Raw genomic sequence first — 10861 nt, 5'->3', positions numbered from 1 at the left:
TATATATATATATATATATATATATATATATATATATATAAATAATATATTGCTAATCGCAGTATCCCCCTAATCATTTCCTGCCCCTTCTACTTTTTCATCTATGTCAATTGCTCAAAATTGCTTTATAATCTGATTTTTTATTCAGACATTTCCAACAATGCTGGTGTGGTTCTATTTTGAATGGATATGCAATTCCAAAAGAAATCAAAGATCAGATGCATACAGCACTAAGTTTTATAGAGTTCTTTCTTGTCTTGGGCAACTCAATTAAATTGAGATGTATTAAAAACCTTGTCTAGCATATAGTTTTTAGCGAGTTAATATTTTAAAGAGTAGCGTAATGCTGTTTTTTAGAAGGGGAGTAATGCTTCTATCCTCTCCTTCTCAGATGATCCTGTCAGCCTAGGAAAATCAGGAAGACAGGTGAATTGATAATCCCTCCAATTAAGGAAAATTAAAAATGATCAGTGATAAGTTGCATTGATTTCCAGAAAAGGCTGGGAAAGCTGGATCTAACATAGATTGAGCTCTGTGGGATGAAATCTTCATTTTAACTATCAAATGTTTTTTTTTCTTTTTTTTAAATTTTTTTTTATTGGTTGTTCAAAACATTACAAAGTTGTTCTGCTGGATCAAATCCAGGGCCTTGTGCATGGTAGGCAAGCTTTCTACCACTGAGCTACATCTCCAGTCCAATAACATGATTTTAAATAGTCACTTTGGAGTGTGCTTTCAGTCTAAGCAGCACCTGGGTCTTGAAGGCCACACACCTTTCCTACCGTGTTAGCAATTCTGGGGCTGAGGCACAGGGCAGGGCATTTTTATTGGTGATGACGACAGAGGTTCAAGCTTGAGAACCATGGTCTACTAAGGACCTACTGTGCTTCTCATACTTTAATGTGCGTGAGAAGCAACCGAGGACCTTGTTTGAACATGCAGATTCTGGCTTTGCTAGCCAAAAGTAGGATCTAAAATTGCAGATTGAAAGCACTTGGTGAGGATTTACTTGTCTATGTGAGCAGTAAAGGCAAGCGTAGGGGCACTCCTCATTAAAAAAAAAAAAAAAAGTCAAAATTTCCCAAGGGATTGGTTTGCTGAGTGTAGGTAAGGCCTTGGCTTGTCAGTTTAGCATTGGTGGATTACTCAGGAGCTCTTGGCAAGATGACTCTGGTGGATTGTAGGACCAGTTGACTCCTCCAGTCTGTGAGGTTGTGTCTAGCAGCAAAGGTTAGCTCTCCATTGGACTGTTTTTCTGCTCATTCTGGTCCATTTGTTTTACCATTTTACCACCTCCCATGCCCTTCAACAAAGGGTCACACAACTAACAAAACTCCATGCATATGAATTGAATTAAGATGGATCCATACCTTCTGAATTAAAAAGTTTGTGGAGGGGACTTACTGTAAATGTGGCTGTTGAACTGATGACAAGATTTTAAGCTTTTACAATTAAAAATGTGTACACATTCTATGTAACATCCAATAATTAAATATTTGGCAAATGTCATTAAGCAGAATGTACAATGGTACTGGTGGTAAATATTCATGATAAAAAGAATATATGAATGTATGTATACATAATGTGTTTACTTGAACACACGCAAACAACTTAATGAAATAATCATTTTTAAAATTCTAAATTGTATCTAAGTTACCATTTATCCTGAAATAAAGCAATGAATGTTCTGTGCTGCAAATTAGAATTAGATTATTTGGCTGACATATAAGTGTTAGTTGTAACTTTTTAAACATGTGAACCTTAGTCCATGTCACCTCTTCCAAGATCTATATTAGAACATAGTTTTCATATCCACTACTCCATTAATAGAGTGGCATATTTCTTGAACTTGGTATTGTTTAAAAATGACTTTTCTGGCTGTTTCAGGACTATTAATTTTCTCTCCCATTATCTTGCAAATTCCTCGTGTCACTGACTTCTTTTTATGACTACAGAATGTTTAATGATAGTTCTCTACACATAGCTGGTTTCCGCAAATACTCCTGGAATATCAGATTGTATTTCCGAGTTTTTAACTCATTTAATCTTTATTAGTGAGCATGGTATTTTGATCATTTGAGAGTCATAATTATAGAAATCCAGTGGCTTCTGGAAAATGTGGGAATTGTTATTGGGAAAGAAATAATTCTTTATTTTTTCTAAAATTATTGGATAAGTACTGAAAGCACAGCCTCTGTGTCCTAAAAATGGCCAAGCTACCCACCTACACCACTCACAAGGGTGTTCCCCACACCTTTAATTCTTTTTTTAGTGTTTTTTGAACTTATATAAAAAGCAATGTCTGTCAGAAAAGAAGGTTCATAAAGTATAACCATTATATCTGGCTTCATTTATCCTGAGGCAGCTATAGAGTGAGTTAGATCCTCCTTATCTGTAGAGAGAGGGGTCCCACTTCTGCCATGACAGTGAGGAGCTCTGTGGATGGACTCTTCAGATAAACTGGTGCAAATATATACATATTTTTAAATTTAATGTATCTGGAAATTGTCCAAAGGGCATACATCAAGTGAAGAAACGTTTATTTAACAAAGTCTATGAAAACTCAAACAAACAAAACAAACTCTATGCATATTTTCAAAACTCTACAAACAGTTCCTTTATCAAGTCCAAGACTTTAAACTAGAAAATGTCTTTAACCAGAATTTTCTTGTTTGACCATCTCTATTACCTAAACATGAGCAAGCAATTGACAAGCTCTATTGTTCTAGTCTGCTTCATGCTGTTACAATAGAATACCTGATACTGGGTAATTTATAAAGAGCAGGAATTGATTGCTCACAGTTCTGGGGGCAGGAAGTCCAAGATGGAGGTGATGGTGGGTTTGGTGTCTGGTGAATGCCAGTTCTGCCTGGAATGTGTAGTCTTCATAGGGGCAGGATATGGTTTCTCCCATGGCAGAAGAGAGGAAGAACAAAGAACCCACTTGCACAAGCTCCTTAATAGAGGCACTAAAACCACCCATGAGGGTGGAGCCCTCATGACCTAATCACTTCTCAAAGCCTCATTTCTCAGTACCATGGCATCGGCAGTTGAATTTCAACATGAGTTTGGGAGGGACGAGCAGACCAAAGAATAGGTTTTCCAGATCTGGATAGAATAAAGTAGAGGCCTAATTTATATCTGACTGCACACTCTACTACTTAATATTAAGCAGGAGGCTGGCCTCATCTCACTATTATTCCTCCTGCATGCCTCTAGCCTTCAAATACGGCACAATATGTGGGAAAATACCTTTGCATCTCTTGAAACGATAGTTATCATGTGAAGTAAACAAAGGAAGTAAAAGGCCAGGTAAGGAGCTTGAAGCTAAGCTGAATAACACTGTGAAAATCCACTGAAATACTATCAAATTATTTTAGTGATTCATGAAAAAAAAATTATTTGGGGTCTTAAATATTCTACAGCTTGATTCTAACCCACCATGTGTATTTGTAGGGTCCTCAAACCAAGAAGGAATTTTATACTTCTAAATGCTTGAAAATAAATCAAAACCAAAATAATATTGATGCAATTCAGAGTTCAGTGTCTAAAACACACTCACAGCATTTGGTTGTATACTCTCTATGGCTGATTTTGTTGTTGTTTGTGGTACTGGGGATTGAACCCAGGGCTGCTCTACCACGGGCCACATCCCAGCCCTTTTTAATTTTTGATACAGGCTCTCATTAAGTTGCTTCAGCTGGCCTTGGATTTTTGATTCTCCTGTCTGTGCCTCCCAAATCTCTGGGATTACAGGCATGTGCCACCATGCCTATCACTATGGCTGCTTTCAGCCACGGAGACCATCTGGTCTGAATTGTCTTTATTATCTGCCCTTTTACAGAAAAATGTTTGCCTACTCTACAAACTTTGTCTCTTACTCCAGCCTCTCTAATACCTGCTTCTTCTTTCTGTGGTAGTGAATTAATGGGTCTTTCCTCCACAGAACTGAGTTTCATGAGCCCAGGTCTACATCCTTGTGCACATGTACCAAGTACTTCACACCGCAGTGTGCACAACTGCAAAAGTAATTGCAATTTACTTTTAGATCATTCCCTCTATTTCATCATGAGGAACTAAACAAAAAGACTCCACAGTTTTCAACTGAGGTTCATTAATGAGGCTAATTTAGAATCTGAGAATGAAGAAGTAAAACTCTGTCCTTATACACATCAGGCTGTGACAATCCAGATTGGGACAGCTGCAGAGCCGTAAAAATAAATGTAGCATATATTCTATATACTATATACATACATATTCAATATACTATATACCTCCACTTCTAACCTTTCCTGTAAAAATTAGCTGTTAAATTTGAAGGCGGCAGGATTATTATTTTCTTTCTTTTCAATCTGTCAAGTTACTTTACTTGGTACAAGTCTCACTGCTAAACAATTTCCATGGCAAAGAAATTAATGAGCGAAGAAAACCAATCTCATGAAGCTAAGTTTGCTCACATTAAATTCAATCCTGGTATTTCTGTAAATAATGTTTTAAAGATGATGTGGGATGCTGCGGGTTTGGTTTTGTTTTGACTTTGAATAAGGCCTTGACCTTTTCTCCACAAAAGATATGCAACATCTTTCCCAAGAAGTAGATGATATTTTCTGAGCAGTTGTGGTTGAAATGGTTCATTCTTGCCCATCATTTATAGTTTCAGGAATAAGAAGCAAAGACTGGAGTAAAGCACTATCTGAGATTATTTCATTAGCCTTGGGAATAAACCTCTAATCATGAATAAGGGAATAATTGGAAGAATTCTTAGAAGAAATAACCTGACCAGCCAAATATGCCACCCACTATGATCAAAGCTAATTACACTGCAAAGAGCCACCGACATCCGGGTCCTCTCTCTAACCCTGTAGTTTTGCTGCCATTGTTCTTGAAACTGGAATCAAGTAATTGGGCCTTGCCACCCAAACAGTGACTTTTTAAAGACTTTTCAAGGAAATAATGCTACTCCAGTGGCTAGAGTAGACTTTACAAAATGAAATGAATCTTGGTCTCCTGGTGGGTGGTGGATTGATAGGACTGGGTGGACACCAGGGTGTCTTCTCACGACATCCTTTGACAGCTTTGTGAGTATTATCACTCCCACTCTACCTATGATATAGCTCTGGGAGGCAAGTAACTCAAAGGCATCCTGCCAATAAACAAGGGTGCCAAGACTTGAAACTACATCCTGCTGAACTGAAGCCCTGAGCTCTTTTCTTTTTATTGGCACATATTATTTGTGCAGAATGGTGTCTTTCATCATGTATATAAAAGCAGAGTTCGACCAGTTGCACCCCCAGCACCTCCCTGTCCTCTCCTCCTCCCTCCCAAGGTCCTCTTCCCTCTACTTCCATGACACACCTTTCCCCCTCTCGCTTCAGCATGTGATACTTTTCTGAGTCTGACTCAAAATTATGGTTTCCAGTTCCATTAATTTTCCTGAAAAAAAAAAACAACACAATTTAACAAAACAAAACAAAAACAAAGCCCCAGAACAACAACAACAACCACCACCAAAACAACCCTGTGATCTGTGATCTTTAACATGATGGCTAAACAGGGAAACAGGTAGTATACGCTGTAATGTGTGTTACCAGGCCTAGTCATTTCCTGTAGTTGAACCTCTTTTAAAAGTACTAGTTCCATTAAATAACCCTACATGTTATTTAATGAAACTCGACGCGCTGTCTATGAAGACCTTTCATACACGTGATCAGTCAGATACTTAATTCTGCATTGCATAATATACGAAAGGCGAGGGGGAATTACTTCCCCTTTTCAAATGAGGAAAGGAGATAAGATGGCTTGACGTTGGTCTTTCGATTGGCATGTGACCTGTCTCAGCCCAAAGACCACTGGGTACAGAGCTGTAGTTGGATGAAGTCTGGCTTATGGGCTTGTGGCAAGGAATGAATCCACCCAGAGGAAGCCTGGGATGTGTCAGCAAAGACACGGCTGGGAGGTTTGGGGACAGGGAAGAGTTTAGGTGAAACTGAAGGGGAAACTGTTGTGACAGGCTGAGGTGGCAAGGCTGCACACTGAGGGTCCTCATCAGGTCTGGTCCACGGATCAGGTGCAAGGCCCTACATCTCTGGAGATGTGGACCAGCGCATCCAGAAACCTGCCCACACACTCTCACCTGCTGGGAATTGGGGGCTGTTTCCAACACACATGGGGAGCTCATTCTTACTGATTTCAAATAGCCACGTTTCTGATCGTGAGCAAGAAAGCAGCATGCACCCCAAGAAGGGGGTTGTTTGACCTGTTACCACATCAGTATGTCCTTGGGAGAAGTGTGGCTTCCTGTTCCCTCTGCAGCCGTCCCAATCTGGACTGTCACAGCCTGATGTGTATAAGTCAGAGTTTTACTTCTTCGTTCTCAGGTGCTTTTTACCTTCTCAGATCATTTCAGGACTAGAAACCTTCAAAATATCTTAGAGGGTTGGAATTTCAAACATTGGTACATTTCACAACCAATTTTTATGGGGATTTATGTAAGTGTGCAAAGCAGCTCACTTACAACCTTTTTCAGGGACTTCTCTACTTCATTTTTAAGAAACGCATTTTATCAAGAAATTTGTAATGTTTTGAACAACCCACAATAAAAAATTAAAAAAAAAAAAAGAAACGCATTTTAAGCATCTAAGCATGTTTGAAAGCCCACTGGTTTAGATTAACCTTCTCATTTTGTAGTGGAGAGATTAACGAAGCAATAGCAACCTCCTCTATTTTTATGAGAAAACTAAGGCCTGGAGTTTTTAACCTGACTCATCTCAGGTTCCAGGTCACTAATGGCAGGATTGGACTCATTTGTACCTGATAGAATTGTTGATGCTCAAAAGCACATGACTTCTTCAGCTGGGCATGGGGGCATACGCCTGTATCCCAGCGGCTCAGGAGGCTGAAGCAGGAGGATCACAAGCTCAGTGGCCATGCAGGCACAACTGGACTCAGATCCAAAGCTTCGGGAAAGCATACTTCCAGAAGTTAGTACACAAGAAGGCTCTCGGCTCTCAAAAATGCAATTTGGATTGTGATTCCAGGGAGGTAAACGGTGGGGAGGCACATAATACGTGAAAACCAGCAAGTTCACTGTTTCAGTTAGTTTTTTCATCACTGTGACCAACATACCCCAAAAGAACTCCTTAGAGGAGGAAAATCTTACGTGAGGCTCACAGTTTCACAGGTCTCAGTCCATAGATGGCCAGCTTTATTGCTCTGGGTCCAAGATGAGGCAGAGGTGAGCTGCTCCCTGCGTGGCAGCAAGAGGGGCCTGCAGGGAAGATGCAGTCTTCCTGGGCACGTCCCTAGGGACCTGCCTCCTCTAGCCACACTCCACCTGCCTACAGTGACCACCCAGTCAGTCCATCAAACTAGGGTGGACTGGTTAGGTTACAACTCTCATAATCCAATCATTTCACCTCTGAATAGTTCTGCATTAACAGGCGCTTTGGGGAGGATGGACATATATCCAAAACATAACATTCACCATTAAACAGAGATATTCAAAAGTTGTACCCAAAAGACAAAAATATGACTTACTCCAAGAAAACATGAAAGGGGTTATTTTGCAAGAATGGTGTCAGGAAATATAAGTGGAGGTCCTTCCTTGTATCTTTCCCTCTCTTCTTCTTCCTCCCTTCCTGTTGCTGCCAATCCCAGACTGTATATCAGTTCATATCTACTGACCTGGTATGCATTGCTACTTAAAAATATAAGTATATAAAAATACATGTATTCTTATATCATCATAGTACCATTATTACAACAAATTCAACTATTGAGGGGTCCAAGAATGTCATTTTGTAGTTTTTAAATTTAAAATTAGTAATCAAATAAGGCCCATTTTTTTTTAGATGCAGGTGGAACTACTTACTTTGGGAAGGACCCATCTTGGGTGCCCCTGGGTACTGTGGGTGGCACCACAGTGTGGACATGAGAATCTGGGAGTCCCACTCTCACTGCTGCTACCGTTGGTCAGTGGGCTCACCTGGTGACAGCCTGATCCTCCCGTGCAAAGTTCCCCAGCAGCCTTTCACCTGATGGTTTCATTCATCGCTGATCTTTGCCGGAATCAGTTCATTTGAGACAAAAACAAAAACAAAACAAAACAAACCCCAAACAACAACAACAAATTATGATTTTCTAATTGCTGTTCTTTCAACATTAATTAATTTTAATTAATACATGAAAAAGAATCTTCCTCATAAGTCATGGCTCTTTGCTAATCCCGTGATCTGACAGGCAGGCCAAATCCAGTTTCCAGAAAGGCATCTGAGGAGTCCACTTTGGAAAGCTTTAGTGACAATGATGATGACCTGTAGGTATTCAATAATTAAAAAAAAAATTAATTCAATTGCAATCATTAGATGTAACAAATGTTCATTTTGAAAACGTGAATTAAATGAATTCAATCATAATTGTTAAATGCGACAAATGTTCACAAATATTCATTTTGAAAATGTGAATTAAATTACTGGGTAGGTACCGCATACACACTTCCTAGTGCATTCTGGAGAAGCACTGCCCGTTAGAAATGGAAAGTGAACTGCAAGTGCAAACCCACAGGTGCCGTTTAAATTTATTAGCCATGTTCAAAAGTAAAAAGAAACAGGGGGAATTAATTCCCATAATATATTTTCTTTAACCCAATATAATTTTACCTGTTTCCTTGGAGGATCCCCCTCAAATGCCAAGGTCTGCGATGTTCCAGTCCCTTATATAAAATGGCATAGGGAATGTGTGTAGGTCATATGCACATATTATGCTGTTTTATATAAGGGACTGGAACATCTGTAAACCTTGTAACATGCTGTAACATCTAATACAACACACATGCTGTGTAAGTTGTGGCTGTACTGTGTTGTTTAGGGAAAAATGGCAAGGAAAAAAGTCTGTACACGTTCAGCACAGATACAATTACTTTCAAATATTTTCTCTTCAACTCGATTGAATCTGAGAATTCAGAATCTATGGATATGGAAGACTAGCTGTATATCTAAAATATTGTAATTTTGACATGTAAACAATGTAAAAATGATTGAGGTAGGTTATTTAAAATTTTTTTTTTTTAGTTGTAGATGGACACAATACTCTTGTTTATTCATTTTTATGTCATGCTGAGGATTGAACCCAATGCCTCAACCTGTGCTAGGCAGGCGCTCCACCGCTGAGCCCCAGCCCCAGCTAGGTCATGTTTTTTTTATGCCAAGTGTTCAAACTCCAGCACGTATATTATGTGTATAGCACATCCCACTTTGGACTGGCCACATTACATGTACCCAATAGCTGGACTTGTGTCCAGTGGCTTCCTTATTGTCAGTGCAACTGTAGACATGCAGTTATTATATTGTCTTTTTTTTTAAAAAAAAAAAGAGAGAGAGAATTTTTTAATATTTATTTTTTAGTTTTCGGCGGACACATCATCTTTGTTTGTATGTGGTGCTGAGGATCGAACCCGGGCCGCACGCATGCCAGGCGAGCGTGCTATCGCTTGAGCCACATCCCCAGCCCCTATTATATTGTCTTTACATCAACCTTGCAAGATAAGCACTATGACCTGCATTTTTTTTTTTTTTTAATTTGAAGAAACAGTCTCAGAAAGGTTGACATCTTGTAGCATGACTGCTGAATGCTCCAAATGGGGCTTGGCCAACTGAATGAATGACCAGGAGTCCACTTCTACTCCCATGGGACCTTGTTAACATACAGCAGTAACTTTGTCCCCCTTTTGTAGGGATGATCTCCCCCCAGTTTTGGGTCCCATTCCTTCCTTTCTTTTCTAGACCCTCCTCTCTCTGGTTCATAGGCAGCTTCTCAAAGGCTTCTCTCAATCTGCACTGAGCTGACGCTGGCACCTCTCATTCCCTCCCAGCCTACCTATCATCAATTGACTTCTAGGCATTTCTCTCATCAGTCCATTTCTCCAACTCACTGCCACCTTGCTGCACCAAGCCACCTTCATCCGGACACTGCACACTTGGAATAGTCTAATTTCTTCCCCATCAGCAGCCAAAGTGATCTTGTCACAACATAAATTGAACTGTGTCTCTTCCTGCTTTGAATCCTTCAATGCTTTAAGATGAAGATTCTCTGGTCTGGGGACACTGGCACAAACTGGCTCTTGTCACTCTATCATATGCCCCTCTCCCTCCTGCTTGGATTTTGTACCCACTTTCTCACCAGGGGCCTTTGTGCATGCTGTTTCTTCTGCATAGTTAGGTTTCCTAACCTTGGGCGTGCTGTTTTGGGGTATATAATTCTTTGTTGAAGAGGAGTTGTCTGGTAATCGGTAGGAGGTATAGTATGCCTCCCCCACCCGATCAGTTTTAACAAGATATCTCCAGGCATTGCCAAATGTCCCCTGGAGGGCAAAATCTCCTGATTGAGAACAGCTGGCCTAGAGTGACTTTCTTCCTCTATCAAATCTCAGTTCAGAAGTCACCATCCTATGAAACCCTTTCCTGACTGCAGGTTAGATCAGGCCTTTCTCTTCATAGGACTACATAATAATTCTTTATCAGCATCCACCCCATTCTCTTAACTTGGGTAGCTCTGTATATCGTATCCATTTCCATTCATCTTTGTATCCACAGGTTCAAGAAGTCTCTGGCACATAGTAGGCACCTACTATTTAATGCATGAATGAGGGAATAAATGTATTTAAGGGCAGATCTATTTGCTCCAAACACAGATACTCTTTCAAAAATCTAGACTACCATTTATAAAGGATCTGCTGGGCCAAGAGATTCCCAGCTTATTGAGGGAGATCTTACTATCTCCACTTTGAAGATGAGAAATGACCTTGAGCAATGCGAAGTGAACTGCCCGTGACAGACAGCCGAGGCCCAAGTCTGGGTTTTGTGAC

The sequence above is a fragment of the Marmota marmota genome, unplaced genomic scaffold (genome assembly GCF_001458135.2).
Source record: "Marmota marmota marmota unplaced genomic scaffold, marMar, whole genome shotgun sequence".
In the NCBI taxonomy this organism is placed as follows: domain Eukaryota; kingdom Metazoa; phylum Chordata; class Mammalia; order Rodentia; family Sciuridae; genus Marmota; species Marmota marmota.
This window is presented reverse-complemented; position numbering follows the sequence as displayed.